This window comes from Bos taurus, chromosome 24 (assembly GCF_002263795.3).
Source record: "Bos taurus isolate L1 Dominette 01449 registration number 42190680 breed Hereford chromosome 24, ARS-UCD2.0, whole genome shotgun sequence".
Lineage (NCBI taxonomy): Eukaryota > Metazoa > Chordata > Mammalia > Artiodactyla > Bovidae > Bos > Bos taurus.
In genome coordinates this window covers 21992635-22011011 of record NC_037351.1, presented here as the reverse complement: position 1 = coordinate 22011011, position 18377 = coordinate 21992635, and the positions used below count along the sequence as shown (strand labels likewise).

Here is an 18377-nt window from a genome sequence, read left to right as displayed (position 1 = left end):
TCTGTAGTCCTCAGATTCTAAACATGTATATACTACTTTTATAAACTACAATTACCTACATATATATATATATATAGAGAGAGAGAGAGAGAGAGAGAGAATGGTTTGGAAAGAAAGTACTTAGCCAGGAAAACTCCCAGAAGCTATTACTTTTCTCTACCTCTCAGGTGATATGAATTTGGTGGAAACAACAATAACAACAAAAAAAACCCAAACAGACAAACAAAAAGTTGAGGCAATCTGAGAAGAATTGATAGGATTTGATGGTTGGGTGGTTATTTGAACAGGACAGGTTTTTAAAAAGGAGTGAAGCAAAGATATATAATATTTTCACACTTCACAAGGTAGTATATACTGAAGCTACTGACAAAATGGTACCCAGGATAATATACTTATTTTAAACTTACTGTTACCTTGCTGTTTCTCACCCAGTTGTATGTCTCCAGGCTAGCTGAAAAGTGAAAATGTAGCATTTTGTTTGGTGATATTTATAATCTGGTGAAATATTTATCATAAGAATATAACTCAAATATTTTTATTTAATCATAAATGTCAAATATATTATACTAAAGAGCCAATATAGGCTGCAGTAGTGAATAATAACATCACTTTTTGGTCAAAACTTTCCTATGGACAACCAAGTATTGATGCGTCAGGAGGAGTGTGTGACTGGCTCTATCATATTTCTTTCAGCGATTTGATTTGTGGCAGAAAGAAAGTGCTCGCATTTTGTTACATTAGAAGCTCTCAAAGTCCCAGGACTCAGGATATTTGTTCAGTTTTCAACAAGTTTCTAACCCTGCTCTGCTATCATGAACTGGGATTTTAGCATCTGCCTGGGCTTGGTCCTATTTACTAAAGGTTTTTAAACCCTTACTCAACGTCAAGCTGGGAAGGACAGAGATCTTTTCAAACCACTTTGTAAATTATGAACTCTCCAGGTCTCTCTTTCTTCATTCACATTCTGACTTCACCCCTCACTTGTGGAGTATCCTCTGCAATTATTTACTGAAAGCTTTTGACTATAATTGCCACTTTTTTCAGACTGCAGTAGAACAAAGCATTGTATACAAATAAACATACTTCAGTTCTACCAATAACCACGTATCTTGCTTTTCTTTAGCAAATGAATCTCGAGATTAATGAAATTTACTAAGAAAGATCTGTGAGGCAGGATCCAAAAGTTCACTTAACCTCCATTTCCCATTTTAGAGAGAATTATAATCATGCGCAAAATCATGCAGAAAATCTGGCTCTTACATTTGCCTGACTGACACTCGAAAGGAATCAGGAAAAGGTCTCTTCAGTAAATTTTGTATCTTTCTTTATATTGTTGTTAGTCGCTAAGTCATGTCTTTTGCAACCCCATGGACTATTGCCTGTCAGGCTCCTCTGTCCATGGGTTTTCTCAGGCAAGAATACTGGAGTGGGTTGCCATTCCTTCTCCAGGGGATCTTCCCAACCCAGGGATCCAACCCTCATCTCTTGCATTGCAGGCAGACTCTTTACCACTGAGTCACCTGGGAAGGCCAAGGTGGTGTATTGCTTTATACCACAGGCAATATTATGGACAGCAGCATCACCTATCACTATCAGGCACTGTCTTTTTCCAGATAAAATCAATGTGAAGAAGCTCTGAGAGTTTGGACAGCTTCTTTTTGTTTTGGGTTGCAGTTGGGTTTTTTCACTCCATCTTGTAAATGGCTAAGGTGATGAATTTAAAGGATGGAAGGAAATGATTCTTTGGCTTGGAGGAGGGGAAATGGAGAAAATAAAAGTAATCCAGATTAATAATACATTTTAGAACCACATAATTAGGAGACATTGGAGGTTATTCTTAAAAGCCTTCTGAGTTGAAATCAAGCATCTCGCTTTAACACTAGCAAAGCCATATTTCTTCTCTTGATCTGAGTGTCCTTAATGTAGTATTTGTACAATGCATGACATAAGCATGGATTTGCAGCTGTTTCATAACCGCTGTGAAGTTTACTGGCTCTGCTCCACAACTCTCTGTCCAAACTTCAGGAACTCTCCCCAAGTATTGCAAATGTGGGAGGAGGCCATTTGTGGAAGGATTTACTTCGCCCCGAGTTGAGTGTTTTGCGTGCAGAATATGAGACTGCTATTCAACAAGTTGTGTCCAAATGTAAGTGACCAGCCAGAGAGACTTTTTTTGGACCTGTCATCTAGCTTCAGAGCTTATCCTCCGAGGAATTGAAACTGTTCTCACCAGCGGTAGGAAGCAGCAACGCCACGATTCTTTATTTCTTCTCAGCAATAATGGCCTCATGAATTTTTTAAGCTGATATTTTGATTTGCTGAAAGCCATGATTTGGATGTTAGTGATGTAATCTGAATAGTCAGAGCAGTTGTGAGGGTGAGATGGCGGTAGCTGAATGTTCCTGGCTCTCTCTCCTTGCCTTGGATGGATAGGGACTCTGCAAGGACAGCTCAGATATGGTTACATTGACATCATAATTCATCTGACCAAGCTTCTCTCCTCTTCTGAGCTCTGTGATGAAGCCAGCTGAGTTGTTTTAAAGTGGTAGCTTCAAGGTCTCGCAGTCGCACTGAACCTAGTCCAATACGATAATCAGACGGAAAAATCTGTTTCTATAGGAACATTTGTAAAGGATTCACCATCAGAACATTTACATGCTTCTATGCTAATTTCATGCAGAGGAAGTCTTTTTCCTGCTGATACCAGAAGGCAGAACTAGCATTTCCAGTTAAAGTTAACCAGGTTAAATTCCACTCTCACCGTATGTGGTGGTGGACATATTTCCAAGGATAACAGTCAGAGCCTTAAGTAATAAAAGTAAAACGTGGAATTTTCATCCTGAAAGCGATAAGGAGCCACTGAAGGTTTTTGAAAAAGAAGGGCGGAAAGATAGATCTCATGGTGATTTGTCAGAAGCACTGAGAGGAGCATCAGGAAGCAAGACAACGCCTACAGAGTCTCGAGCCAGGCGTGGTGTCTGCAGTAGGGTGTCAGGAGTGGGAGACGAGAGGGAGGGGCACATGCAACATGTTGTGAAATGAACAGGTAAATGACTACATCAGAGAGACGGGGCAAGAAGGTGGGCAGATGCTGAGGACTCAGAACTCAGTGTTAGATTTGGGTCCAGTTCAAGCAGAAGATGTGGAAAGAGAGGGAGCGCAGTAGGGGAGAATCTTCCTGGTTAAACGCGCTGTAAATTGTCCAAACCAATGGCACCAACCTAATTTCTGCTTCTGCCTTCTGGAGTAAGCGAGAGAATGCGGCGAGGACTGTAGACACCACACCACAGTTTTACGAGGTTCTTCTGGAAACCTGAGGGGAGATTTGATGTTTTTTGAGTTGTTCTCATGGCAGCTGTCCTCAGGGAAACTGGCTGGTCAGTACACAGGCCTGTTCTTTTCTGCTGATCTTTCCATCCCTACCCGCATGGGGTCAGATATGTTCTCCCTCCCTCCCCAGAAATATTTGGCAGCTTTGCAGAAATATTGGTGTCACCCCAAACCCTTCACCAGCATCTGTCCCCTCCTGTCCTTGTGTTGTAGTGAGTCAGGAACCTCTGTGTGGCTTTGTCATCCCTCAAGCCTCCGGGTATGAAAAAGGACAGTTTGGGAACTTCCCTGGAGGTACAGTGGATATGACTCCTCATGCCTGATGCAAGAGGCATGTGTTCAATCCTTGATCAGGGAACTAAGATACCACATGCCTTGTTCAGTTCAGTTCAGTTCAGTTCAGTCACTCAGTCATGTCTGACTCTTTGGAACCCCATGAGCCACAGCACGCCAGGCCTCCCTATCTATCACCAACTGCCAGAGTCTACCCAAACCCATGTCCATCGAGTTGGTGATGCCATCCAACCATCTCATCCTCCGTCATCCCCTTCTCCTCCTGCCCTCATCCTTTCCCAGCATCATGGTCTTTTCAAATGAGTCAGCTCTTCGTATTAGGTGGCCAAAGTATTGGAGTTTCAGCTTCAACATCAGTCTTTCCAATGAACACCCAGGACTGATCTCCTTTAGGATGGACTGGTTGGATCTCTTGCAGTCCAAGGGACTCTCAAGAGTCTTCTCCAATACCACAGTTTAAAAGCATGAATTCTTCGGTGCTCAGCTTTCTTTATAGTCCAACTCTCACATCCATACATGACCACTAAAAAAACCATAGCCTTGACTAGATGGACCTTTGTTAGCAAAGTAATGTCTCCGCTTTTTAATATGCTGTCTAGGTTAGTCATAACTTTCCTTCCAAGGAGTAAGCATCTTTTAATTTCATGGCTGCAGTCACCATCTGCAGTGATTTTGGAGCCCCAAAAAATAAAGTCAGCCACTGTTTCCACATCCATTTGCCATGAAGTGATGGGACCGGATGCCATGATCTTAGTTTTCTGAATGTTGAGCTTTAAGCCAATTTTTTCATTCTCCTCTCTCACTTTCATCAAGAGGCTCTTTAGTTCTTCACTTTCTGCCATAAGGGTGATGTCACCTGAATATCTGAGGTTATTGATATTTCTCCCGGCAATCTTGATTCCAGCTTGTGCTTCTTCCAGCCCAGCATTTCTCATGATGTACTCTGCATATAAGTTAAATACACAGGGTGACAATATACAGCTTTGACGTACTCCTTTTCCTATTTGGAACCAGTCTGTTGTTCCATGTCCAGTTCTAACTGTTGTTTCCTGACCTGCATATAGGTTTCTCAAGAGGCAAGTCAGGTGGTCTGGTATTCCCATCTCTTTCAGAATTTTGTAGTTTATTGTGACCCACACAGTCAAAGGCTTTGACATAGTCAATAAAGCAGAAATAGATGTTTTTTTGAAAGTCTCATGCCTTGTGGTGTAGCCAAAAAAATTTTTTAACTTAAAACATTTTTTTAAAAAGGAAACGGACAATTTCCCTCTATTTATAAATCCCCAACCTGGCTTGGGGCAAGGCTGGGGAAAGGAGAGAGGACAGGATTTCTCTTAGGGATGCCCACCAGTCTCCTGGTTGGAAGAAACCTCAGATGTTTCCAACTAGTCACAGGGTCTGATGGCTAATGGCAAGAACTTTAGGCTCTGAGTTATTCAAGGGTCTTGAAATTTTGATTGTTGAAAATCAGGCTTTCAAGGTTCATGAACTTCTTCAGTTTGTGTTATCCTGTCTGCCATAGGATTAAAAGTCTATTTTGAAACTGAGTACTTGAGCCCTGATTCTTTTCTTCCCTGGAATTTCTGCTGTAACAACCCCATACTGAGGAAACAGGGGGTAAGAAAGTGAAGCACGGTCTGTGTGGCCGAATGCCTTTCCCAAGGCTGGCTGCCACACTATGTCCACGTGTTTCCCTATGGTGTGATATTGACATTTCTCCCATTGAGTGTATGAGTGAAGTCAACATCCCTTCCTCTTGAATCTTGATTGACTTAACTGGTTGCCTTGACCAGAGAAGTATCACCAAGTTATGGTCTGTGACAAGACTAAAAACTGCCATCACCTTCTGCCTTGCTGCCATGTTGTGAGGGAGCCCAGCCCACATGAAGAGTCTGTGTGGGTATTCAGCCAGACCTCCAGCTGAGGTCCCAACTGAAACATCAACCTCCAATTGTGAGACCGAGGAAGTACTAAGATGACTTCAGTAGTCAGCCACTTCTAATTACAACTGTATGAGAGAGACTGAAAACCACCTAGCTGAGCCCAGTCCATCTCCAGAATAACAGGAGATAATAAAATGATTGCTGTTGTTTTACCCAACTGAGTTTTGGGGTGACTCCTTATGCAGAAATAGAGAATCAACAGGATGGTGTTAGCTATTACTTTGTAACAGACTACCCCCAAACTTGATTAACTTAACCATTTTTGTTACAGCTCATGGTTTTATGAATCAGGAATTAAGGAAGGTCTTGGCTGGGCAGCTTATCTCTGATCCACATAGTGGATCACCCTTAGCTGTGGTGGCTGGATCTGAAGGAGGCATGGAACTCTGCAGGTTCACTGTCACTCCCCTCCCCGCTCCTCCCCATGGTCTCTTCTGGGGCCTCTCCACAGGGCTTGTCCTTCCCACAGCATGGTAGTCCCAGGGTAGCCAAACTTCCTTCCTACAGGGCATCTGGCTTCCAAGAGACCAAGACAGCAGCTGCCTGTCATTATAAGGTCTAGACTATGAACTGGTTGGCATAATTTTTACCAAAATCTATTGCTCAAAGCTGCCACAGGGCCTGTCCAGATTCAAGGGGAAAAGAAATAGATCCAACCTCTGGAAGGGAAGAATGTCAAAAATTATGGTCCCAGCAGACAAAGTGGGAACCTTTAGAGCTTTATATCTCAAAATATTGCTTTGTAAATCTTAGTACCCCAATTTATGGATGAAGAAACTGAGGCTGGGAAAAGTGATTGTCCAAGGCTACTCAACTTGTAACTGGATCAACCTGATCTGATTTCAAATCCAAGTCTATATTAATCCAAACCATGACCACTTTTCACTTCTGTGCAAAATCTAGTAAATGTACAATTTATGCTACACTTTATTTTAAAATTGAGATATAGTTGACATAACATACTAGTTTCAAGTGTACAACATAGCAGTTCAATATTTGTACATATTATGACATGATTTAGTTAGCATTCATCACCGCACAGTTGCAAATTTTTCGTGTGTGATGAGAACTTTTAAGATCTACTCTCTTAGCAACTTTCAAATATACAATGCAGTATTATTAACTATGTGCATCATTATTACACATAAAATAAGTCCTATATTACACCCCCAGGACTTATTTATTTTGCAATTGAAAGTTTGTGCCTTTTGACACCCTACACCCATTTTACAGACCCCTTACCCCCAACCTCTGGCAAGCACTAATATGTTCTTTGTGTCTATGAGTTTGGATTTGTGGTTGTTACTTTTTGATTCCGTAGATAATTGAGATTAAATGGCATTTGTCTTTCTCTGACTTATTTCACTTAGCATAGTGCCCATAAGGTCTATCCGTATTGTAAATGGCAAAATTTCCTTCTTCTTTATGGCTAAAGTGTGTGTGTGTACCAGTTTTCTTTATCCATTCATCTGTTGATGAGTACTTAGGTTACTGCCATATTTTGGCAACTGTAAATAATGCTGCAGTCAACATGGAGATGCACATATCTTTTTGGGTTAGTTTTTTTGTTTCCTTCAAATAAATACCCAGACGGTAATTGCTAGATCACATGGTGGTTCTGGGGCTTTCCCAGTGGTTCAGCAGTAAAGAACCTGTCTGCGAGGCAGGAGCGGAAAGAGATGTGGGTTCTATCCCTGCTTCAGGAAGATCCCCTGGAGGAGGGCATGGCAAACCATTCCAGTATTCTTGCCTGGAGAACCCCATGGACAGAGGATTCCAGTGGGCTATGGTCCAAGGGGTAACAAAGAGTAGGACACAGCTGAAGTGACTTAGCATGCACGAAATATGGTGGTTCTATTTTGAACTTTTTGAGGAAACTCCATACTGTCTATAATAGTGGCTGCACCAATTTTACTTTTCCCCCAGAAGTGCACATGGGTTCCCATTTCTCCAAATTCTCACCAACACTTTCTTATTTTTATGACAGCCATTCTAACAAGAGTGAGGTGATATCTTATTGTGGTTTTGATTTGCACTCTCTAATGATTAGTGATGTCAAGCATTGTGTCATGTACCTCTTGGTCATCTGTATGTCTTCTTTGGAAAAATGTCTTTTCAGATCCTCTGCCCATTTTTTAAACCCATACTGCTTGTTTTTTTCCTGTTGAGCTGTGCGAGTTCTGCATACATTTCGGATATTGATCTGTAAGTGTTTTCTCCCGTTCGGTAGGTTGCCTTTCCATTTTGTTGATGGTTTCCTCTCCTGTGCGGAGGTCTTTTAGGTTGATGCAGTCTCACTTACTTGTACTTTTGTTGCCATTGTTTTTGGAGTCAAATTCAAAAAAATCACCGCCAAGAATAATGTCACGGAGCTTACTGCCTACGTTTTCTTCTAAGAGTTTTATAGTTTCAGGCCTTAGGTTCAAGTCTTTAAGCCATTTTAAGTTAATTTTAATGTATAGCATAAGATAATGATGTAGTTCCATTCTCTTGCATGTAGCTACTCAGTTTCCCCAAGACTGTTCATTGAAGAGAGTCTGTCTTTCCCTATTGTGTATTTTTGGCTCCTTTGTGTAAGTTAATTGACTGTATATGTATGTGTTTATTTCTGGGCTATATGTTCTCTTCCACTGATCTTTGAATGTGTTTTTATGCCAATACCGTACTGTCTTGATTACTATTTGTTGTTGTTCAGTCTCTAAGTCATATCTGACTCTTAGCAACCCCATGGACTGTAGCATGCCACAATTACTATAGCTTTGGGATATTATTTGAAGTTGGGAAGCATGTCTCCAGCTTTGTTCTTCTTTCTCAATCTTTTGTGGTTTCATACAAATTTTAGGATTGTTTATTTCTGTGAAAAATGTCACTGGAATTTTGACAGGGATTGCATTGCATCTGCAGATTGCTTTGGGTAGTATGGACATTTTAATAATATTCTTCCAATCCATGAGCCTGGAATATCTTTACATTTATTTGTGTATTCTTTAATTCTTTCCATTTCTTTTATCATACTTTTTGATGTACACATCTTTCACTTCCTTGACTAAATGTATTCCTTTATTTATTATTTTTGATGCAATTATAGTAGGCTTGTATTTTTAAACAGTTTGTTATTAATGTATAGAAATGCAGCAGGCTTTTGTATATTGATTTTACATCCTGCAACTTTATTGAATTTATTAGCTCTAACAGTTTTTTGGTGGTCAAGTATCATGCTATCATGCAGATAACAATATCATGCTATCTGCAAATAGTGACAGTTTTACTTCTTCCCTTCTGATTTGGATGCCTGTTATTTTTATTGCCTAACAATATACTGTATTAATTCTCAAGTGCTCTCTTCAGTAAGGAAGATACCATGTCTTAACTCCTCCTCAAACGCATACACACTGCAGCTCTAATTTTTTTTAAATCCTACAGATCTATTCAGTGACCTGGCTTGGGTCACAGACCTAATTCTGAACCAATCTTTAGGTCCAGGAGGATGGAATATTATAATTGGCAAGCTCTATTAGAATCACAAGGTTTGAAGGAGTAGTTCCCAGAAGAAGGAGAGGAAGACAGAAATAATAAAAATGCACTAGACGTGCTTTTTGCACACTGTACCATTATGTCTCATTCGCATTGATTCCATTGCCACCTCTTTGAAGGCTGATACCATCCTCACTGGAGAGACTGGAGATGAGGCTTTGGGGGAGGGTGTGAAAAGTAAGCTATGTGAGCAATTAATCGCAAGAATCGATCTAGCTCTCTCAGCTGACTGTTAACTCATTGTGGCTCCCTGTCTGGTAAGAGTAGGACCCGTTTGGATTTGCTAAGGGTCTGGGTCCTTCACATAGAAATTAAATAGACTCTACTTGAAGGCGATCCTTTGCTTTCACGTACTATCTTCTGTCACTGGAGCCCTCATGCTCACATCCAATAGTGAGCGTGAATTGAGGATATGGAGATACTTGGCATTATGAGCTCTGGAGTAAACAGAACGTAAGTGCTAATTAAAACATTTCTGATGGAACCTGAATTCTTTTTTCATGATTTCCAGTTGCATTCTCTCTCTCTCTTTTAATGAAGCAAGCTTCTTTAATTTTCTTTTTAAAAATTTTACTTGGATGAGGTCAGAAATGGGGAAATTTCTCTTCCATTACTCACACTGCTTCCCAGCTGTTGGCCTCATGTTCCCTTGACACGCTGTTGAGGAGCCACCCGTAAGCCATGGTTCGCCCCCGTGTGCACCCGCCTTGACGGAGCAGGCCCAGACTCAGGAAGACCCTCCCTCCCCATGCCCCTGTCATTGGTGGCCTGGGTCCCGAGTGGCTGTGAAATTCTGGAGGCCAACGGTTTGAACTCCTGTCTTCCTATCCTTCCAACTTGGCTTTGTATTTATATTAAGGAGTCTCTTTATTCTGTTGCTGCTTGTTAATATCAAAGTTAGAAATAAAGCCCTGTGGGTCCATTGGCTTTTGAGAGCCCTAAGCAAATCATCCCTTGAAAGCTCGTGACCCTTCTGGAAGATAATTTATTTGCTAAGTGATTGCCTTTCCTTTGCCACTCGACTGTGCCCGAGAAGGTTTTTATCCCTTTTCAGTTGTGCTACCCAGTCAGTTCAACAAGATGTGTTTTGTTCAAACGTGGAAATAAAATAGGGGCAGGAAATAAAGGAATTGCATGAACTTGAGCATGGACACATTTCAGTGAGAACATTCAAAGAGGCTTGTCTAGAGCTGGACCGTTGAATTATCACAGTCTTAGCCTAGTGAAAATGAAAACAGATTTTAGCTTTGGAAACAAAAGCAAAAAATGCCTATGGTCTCCTCTCCCATCCAAAGATATGAGAGAAGTGTATATTGATAGCTGAGGCTAACTCAGGAAAAAAAAGTTAGTTGCTATAAAAAAGGGGAAGAAAATTCATTTCCCCTATTAATCACACACACTGTTAACCCCTAATCTTCGGGTCTCTCTCCCTCCCCTTCCCTCTTCCTTTTCCGTAACCATAATTTACAACTCCTTTTCTTCCACGTGTCTCATCCCATGAATACTGCTCTCCAGTCCTGTCTCTCATCCCGCCCCCACCACCCCGAGCTGTTTTCTCTGCCTCTGCACTTTTCCACCATTACCTCCTTGCTCCCTAGACTGAACTGCCTTCAGCGCAGCTATCTACCTTCTCTTGCTTCTACATCCTTCTGCTGCCTCATCCCTAGATTCTGCATTTTTGCACCCAGATTTTATCAGACCCTAGTGGAAGGCAGCCTGAGTTCGTGAATAAGAATGCTGGCTTGGACACCTGGCAGGTGGATCCACGCCCAGCTTTGCCACTTCCTAGCTGATGATCTGGATAAGTTATTTAACTGGCTGCCTCCTCTGACAAATGAGATGTACAATTGCCCCTTCTTCATAAGTTTCTGTGGGGATTAAAACACCCACCCAATTAAAACATAGCACTTGGTCCTTAAAAAGTACCCAATAAACATTAGATATTGCTGTTTTTGTTGTGATTGTTGTTGGAGAGAATTCCAGGTCTGTGTCAATAGACATTGCGAACCTTACTAATAAGTAATGGCTTCTAAATTTGGTTTTTAAGCCAAAGTCTTCACAATGGCTGTTCAAAGCTCTGTACATTCTGGTCCCTCTGTGATCTTTCTGACCTCATCTCCTACAACTACCCTCCCACCCCACAAAATACACTCAAGTATAAGATTCACAAGGGCAGAGAATTTTGCTAACTTTTGTTAATTTCTGTCTCTCAAGCACCTGTCATTCTTAGCGCACAGTAGGTTCTCAGTAAATGTGTTGATTGACTGTTTGAGCCCCAATACCAATATCACTACCTTGGTGAAGCTTGCCCTGTCTCTCTAGGCAAGGTTGCTTTCTTTTCTATATTCTGGTGATACTTAATACGTTCTTCAATTATAACATTTCTCACATTGTATTTTTATAGAAAACATATTTAAAGCTCTTAAATTTAACCAGATGGTATAATTCAAAAGCACATTTTTATTTAATAGACTGAAACCTCACATTGCACAGATTTGATTGATTGATTACAGAAATCATAATGTTCTGCAAGTTTGTAAATTGAGTTCCCATCATGTTCTATGAGTTATTCCATAAAAATTAAGTCCAACCTTGAGAAAATCCAAGGAAAAGCAAATTAGAAAGCAATTCCAACACACAGAAAATCTTCTCCTAAGCAGCAGCACCTTCGGTGTTTTGACATTACAGAAACCGCACTATTTTACTAGCAAAGAGGAAAGAGACTTGTAAAATTCTGCCTTGTGAGCACATTGGCATAGCTATCAGTGTGGCTGATAAATAACCCGCAAAGACACGTAACTTCCAAAGTCAGTCCTGGAGGAGCCCACCTGTTCAGGTTTGTGTTGAAGGAGGACTTTCTTCATCTGGGGGGGGGGGAAACAGTTACCAACTTTTCTTAAAATGCTATGACTAAAAGTCAGGAGGCATAGGCATATTATAGAATTCTCATCAGATCTAAAGGAAGAATGAATAAAATCTTCCATACTTCAGGGTTAAAGTAACAAGCAAGAACCACTCTCTATGCCACCAATGTAATTCAGGGCCAGCACCACTGGCTAGCCAATCATGTATTTACTCACTGCTGTCATTTGGGTGTGGAATATATTTTAAGCTACCGATTGATAACCTGTCCCTGCCATTCCCTACTGGAAAATCCCAAGACGTACACATAGGAGAAATTGCTTGTCCCAGGGCAGCAGTGGTGACTGCTAAGTGGAATCTTCTGTCTGTATTCAGGGGTGATAACAATCTAAGGAAGCCCCCCCATCGAAGGTGGTGTGACAGCTGTGAATGCCTTTGACAGCAGTGATTATCAGCTTCAGTGAACACATTTGAACTTAGAAAAGGCATTTGTGATGAGTAGGTACTATGGGGATGGAATTGGGATTCCTGGTTAATGATTTCATATCTTCTCCCCTGTTGGATTTCTCAAAACCAAGGCAATGCAAAGTCCCTGTTTTAGATGAATCTCACATGTTGGAGAAGTAGAGAGACAATGATTTCTGCCAAGATGCAATTATCGGGGCTTGCTGGCCTAACTCTCAAGAGAAATGGGGCTGTGCTATAACCCAGGAGCTTGGAAAATTAAAATCTGGGTTGGTGCCCAGCTCCATCTTCCTTGATTGGGCCTGTGGACTGGGACAGCGGCTGGTTTCCTTTTTTGCTCATTGCTCTGGCTCTGTGTCTGCTGGATCCGCCTTAGTAATCCTGCTCTCCAAACATGCATCTGAAATATTTGTTTGCCTTTTGGAGGGGAGGGTGGGTCGAGGCAGGATCGGTTCATCTGGTGCCTAACAAGTGCTCATTAATGAACACATCAGCTCCTCTAATATTGATGAGAGCTTTTTAGTGCAAATACTTGCTGATGCTAGTTAGTTGCTGATATTATGATCCTTAATGTAATATCACCTCATTATCGATCTTGCTAACAATGAAGGTTTCTCTACTTGTTGAAGATTTCTTTATTTTCTTCAGTAATCCTTGATGGGTCTGATCTGAAATTCAACCTCTTTAAAAAAAATTACCTGAGAATGCCTTATCAGATCCAGTCAACACTTCTCTGCACTTATCTGATTCAAACTTCCTGTGAAGTTCAGCCCTAGAGTCACCTCCTTCCTCTCTGATACCCACTTCTCCCCTAGGCTCAGTGAAACCACTGCCTCTTAGGATTGGCTCCATCAGGCAAAACCCTTTCCCATCTCTTTGCAGGCCGCTTCTTCACCACTCAGCTTTTACAGAGTGCCATCCGAGGCCTTGTCTCTCTCCCTGAGTGAAGGGCATCCACATCTTCAGCTTCAGTGATCACCCATAAGATCACCCTGCAGATCATCTGTATCTCCAAGTCGAACATATACATCAAAGGCCCACATGTTCCCTTATTCAAGAATATGTAGTGTACCCTGAGGAAACCAGGGTTGAAAAAGACACATGTATCCCACTGTTCACTGTAGCACTATTTACAATAGCTAGAACATGGAAGTAACCTAGATGCCCATCGACAGATGAATGGATAAAGAAGCTATGGTACATATACACAATGGAATATTACTCAGCCATAAAAAGGAACACATTTGAGTCGGTTCTAATAGGTGGATGAACCTAGAACCTATTATACAGAGTGAAGTGAGTCAGAAAGAGGAAGATAAATATTGTATTATAATGCACATATATGGAATCTAGAAAAATCGTTCTGAAGAAATTATTTACAGGACAACAATGGAGAAGCAGACATAGAGAATAGACTTAACAGACATTGGGAAAGGGGAAGAGAAGGTAAGATGTATGGAAAGAGTAACATGGAAATTTATATTACCATATGTAAAATAGATAGCCAATGGGCATTTGCTGTATGGCTAAGGAAACTCAGGGAGAGGGCAATGGCACCCCACTCTAGTACTCTTGCCTGGAAAATCCCATGGACAGAGGAGCCTGGTAGGCTGCAGTCCATGGGGTCGCTAAGAGTCAGACACAACTGAGCGACTTCACTTTCATTTTTCACTTTCATGCATTGGAGAAGGAAATGGCAACCCACTCCAGTGTTCTTGCCTGGAGAATCCCAGGGACGGGGGAGCCTGGTGGGCTGCCGTCTATGGGGTTGCACAGAGTCGGACACGACTGACGAAACTTAGCAGTAGCAGCAGCAAGGAAACTCAAACAGGGGCTCTGTATCAGCCTACAGGGGTGGGATGGGGAGTGGGGTGGGAAGGAGGTTCAAAAGGGAGGGGATATATGTATACCTATGGCTGATTCATGTTGAGGTTTGACAGAAAACAACAAAATTCTGTAAAGCAATTATCCTTCAATAAAAAATTTAAAAAAGAATACATAGTGAACACCCGCTGTGTGTGAAGCCGGGTGACCCCTCGTTGTCACCACTCAGATGTCCTGTCAGCACTTCTCTAGGTCCAAAACACACTAGGAGACTCTTTCTTCCAGAGGACAATTCAATCTGTTATTTTCCATCTTGGTGAATGGTAACCATTATCCATTTGGTCACCTAAGCCATAAGCTTAGGATTCACTTGAAATATCTTTCTCCGTCACAGCCCACCCTTAATCCTTATCAACATCCATGCCTGCAATCAGTTAGTCCGGCAAATCATGGCAGTTATTCCCTCTGAATATCTCAAATCTGGGCTTGCTTCTGCAGCCCCTTGGCTCCTAAGTTTAGGCCTTGGTCACTGTTTGAGGCATTTTAATCTCCAATGTGTCTTCTGTACTACTGTAACATCAGACTTTCTTGATATGCAAATATCACCATGAAGTTCCTTCCTCAAGCACTTTTTTGTTCCAAAACATCTTCAAAGTGAAGGTCAAGCTTCTTAGCTTGGCCACAGCCCCTCCTGCATCCCACCTTGGCCCCTGCCACCGTATACTCTGTTCTCCATCCCCACTAAACAACTTGCTGTCTCCCTGAGACATCACACCCTTTCCTACCTGTGAATCTAACCATATCTGCTTGAGGAGCCCTTAGTCTCCCCCTCTACACTACCAGTCCTCTTTTAATTTTTAAAAATTAAAAAAAAAAATTTTTTTTGGCTGTGCTGGGTCTTTGTTGCAGTGCATGGGCTCTTCTCTTGGCTCATGGGTTTAGCTGCCCCTAGGCATGTGGGATCTTAGTTCCTTGACCAAGGATTGAACCTGCATCCCCCACATTGGAAGGTGGATTCTTAACCACTGGACCACCAGGGAAGTCCTGCCATTCCTGTTTTAAATGACAGTACAGCCTAGTGGAGAATCATGTCAACTTTGGGGCCAAGATATGCTGGATAAGTTGCATTTACTATTTGAGCCTCAACTTTATCTCTAGGGTTATTGTGAGAATCAAATCAGATGTTTGTTGAATAAATGAATTATGTATTCATGTAGTGTCTACTGCATGCTAGGCCTTATTCTAAGCACTGAAGATATAGTAGTGAACAAAACAGTTGAAGAACCCTCCCTAAGGGATCTTATATTCTGTTTTGGAAAAAGAAATGGCAAGCCACTCCAGTATTCTTGCCTGGGAAATCCCCATGGACAGAGGAGTCTGGCAGGCTACAGTCTTTGGGGTCGCAAAGAGTTGGACACAACTGAGCACATATATGTATTCTGTCTAGCACAGAGAAAGTGAACAAAAAAGGTCATAATTATTACTCATCCAAGGCTTAGGTAATAGCTCCTTGGGGAAGCTTTTCGGGCCTATTTCAATTTCCATTCTGAATGGAATGGAATTCCATTCCCTCATCTTCTGTGGCCCTTTATCAGCCTGTCTGATACCATTATCAGGGCATCATGTTGTATCATAATTGCAAATATTTTTATCTTGCTCCCCCACAACTCTGAGTTCCCTGAGTACAGAGCCTGGGACTTTTCTTTTTGTTTTACCAGCTTCCAGTACGCAAGAAATCCAGTCATAAGTGTTAAGTGAATGAACATTTTAGAGTATGCTTAACTTATTATTTAAAAATAGCATCTACCACTAAAGAGCATTTGTTACAGGCCCAGCACTGTGTCCGTTGCTTCAGATATAATGTATTATGTGATGTAACCTTCACAGCATCACTGTGAAACCAGTATTATTACACCTACTTCGCAGATGAGGAAACTAAATCTTAGAGATGCAGAGTAACTTGTTAGTGTCAAATAGTCACCAGGTGGTGAAACCAAGCTGGGGACCCAGGTCTGTCAGAGCCCCAGCTTCAGTCCACAGGGCTTGGTAAGAGAAGCCATTTCTCCATGGGGCAGCTGGAGATTTAGGTCTGCACATACTTTATTTTCGGTATACCTGTGTACCTAAAACCTCAACCACAGTCAGATGTACACAGACGTTTTAGTTTACTTTTTTCTATAATCTGTATGACTCTCTTTTCCCTGCTGAGGGAGATGGGAAACGAAAGGTTTTACTTAATTGCCAGTTCACAGTATAGCCTCTTCCGGTTCAGTCCATCTTTGGAGCACTCCATCTCTTGGGTGGAAAATCCGTCTTTTAGATGTCCTCCTCTTTCCTAGGTCCTACTTCACCATACCAAACCACTGACTTTTCTAGTGTGATGAGGCTGCAGCTTGATTGGGAAGGAAGGTGTTGGGGAGACCCTCTTTAAAAGCCATCTCTTCCCAGGGTCCCAAATGGGACATTTGCCTCTTTAGGCGCAAGAAAGTCCCTTAGGCTGAGAACAAAGCCAAAAGCTCTCTAATGCTCCCTTCAGGGAGCTGCAAATGGGAGATGCTGCTTTTGCTCACTTTCACCTGCTTCTTTTCAGCCTTGGGGTGGAGGTACTCTCCCCTCCCTCTTCCTGCCGAGTCTGTGCTTCCCCTGTATCCTAGCATTCTCCCTCCCAAAGTGGAATGTGCCCTCCCCTTCTTCCTGGGGCTAAACAAGAGGATGGCTGCCAGGTAACCTGATTTATGGGGAGGGGAATGAAAACACATCTGTTCAATATTTTCAAATTATTACCCCTGTTACCCCTGCGTCTTGGAGGGTAATCACAAATCGCTGGGGCCTCTCTGGGGCCCTTTACAGTGCTGTGGTTCAGAGCTGCCCCGGTGGAAGATTTACAAGGGTTCTTAGGTACCTCCTCCACCTGCCTGACTACTCCTCCCCGTTCAGCCCATCCCCCCAAATTCCTGGTCATAGTCCTCTCCTTCAAGAACAGCCTTGGAACAGTGGGAGAGTTCTCTCCATGAAATTACCTGGTGGAATGAGTAATAATAATACATTCAAATTCTGACAAACATAGTCCCTATGATAATACCAATTATGTGACCTGTTACTCAAACATGGGATCATAGAAAAGTAAGCTATCCTCTAGAGCCCCAAGTGAGAGGGCTGAAAACATTAAATATTTGATTTGTAGACTCTGCCTTTTAACTTCAGCCTGTCCCCAAAGAAAGGGGACGCTTTTGCAAAGGGGAATTAATTAGTAGGGAAATTGACAGCTGTGGGTCAAGTAACAGAAATAGGAGGAGGAAGTGTTTGTCTTTGTAGCAGGAACTACACTCTCATGCCCTTTTGGTTCATTGTGCAATGTGAGGCTTGTACTTGTATCTCTTGTATTTAGATATTTATCTGATGTACCTTGTTAAGACTTAGGTCAGAACTGGATCCTCATTATATATTAAAAAAATAATCATGTAAGCTGAGATATGGATGAAGTAATCAACTTGTGCACTGCGCATTCACTGGAAAAATTAGAAAATAAAATTATTAAAATATAGTTCAAAAGGAGACTATAGAATAGGAAAAATGCCCCCCTTATTTGAGATTATCCTTACCATCTGTGTTGTAAATTATTTGATTCTAATTCTAGAAGCTTGATGCCAGAAATAACTTATTACCAGGGAAATATGCTAGAGAATTGTCAGGAATGACAGCATTTTTACTTGTTTTAATATCTGTATCACAAAATAATAAAGCTGGTAAGCTGTACAATGATGTGAAGGCATGAGCCTAGTACTTTCTGCTACATATATTTATTTTGACTTTTACTCACCCCAGGAAACATCAAAGACCACTTCTGATAAGCAGAGAACCACTTCTGATAAGAGTTGAAGGCAAACTCTTCTTCTCTCTGAAGGAAAGCACTGGACACATCTGGAATCTGTTCAGAATTTATAATCTAATCCATAGACTTTGCACCGTACTAGCAATTCTATTCACAGTTGTCCTTTCACTGTTGAGAGTATATAAGGTACTTGATTGTTACCTTGATCTATAACATTTATGAGTTCACATTAAACACACATCACCACTGTCCAATCACATTGATAAAAAGCATGTCAGCTTGAAGTTCCAGCT

General features: G+C 41.6%; 1 protein-coding gene across 4 annotated transcripts in view; it reads left to right on the top strand.

Annotated features, from left to right (window-relative positions):
- Positions 1-18377, top strand: part of MAPRE2 (microtubule associated protein RP/EB family member 2) — a 187217-nt gene that overhangs the window by 51164 nt on the left and 117676 nt on the right. The window lies entirely within an intron of this gene.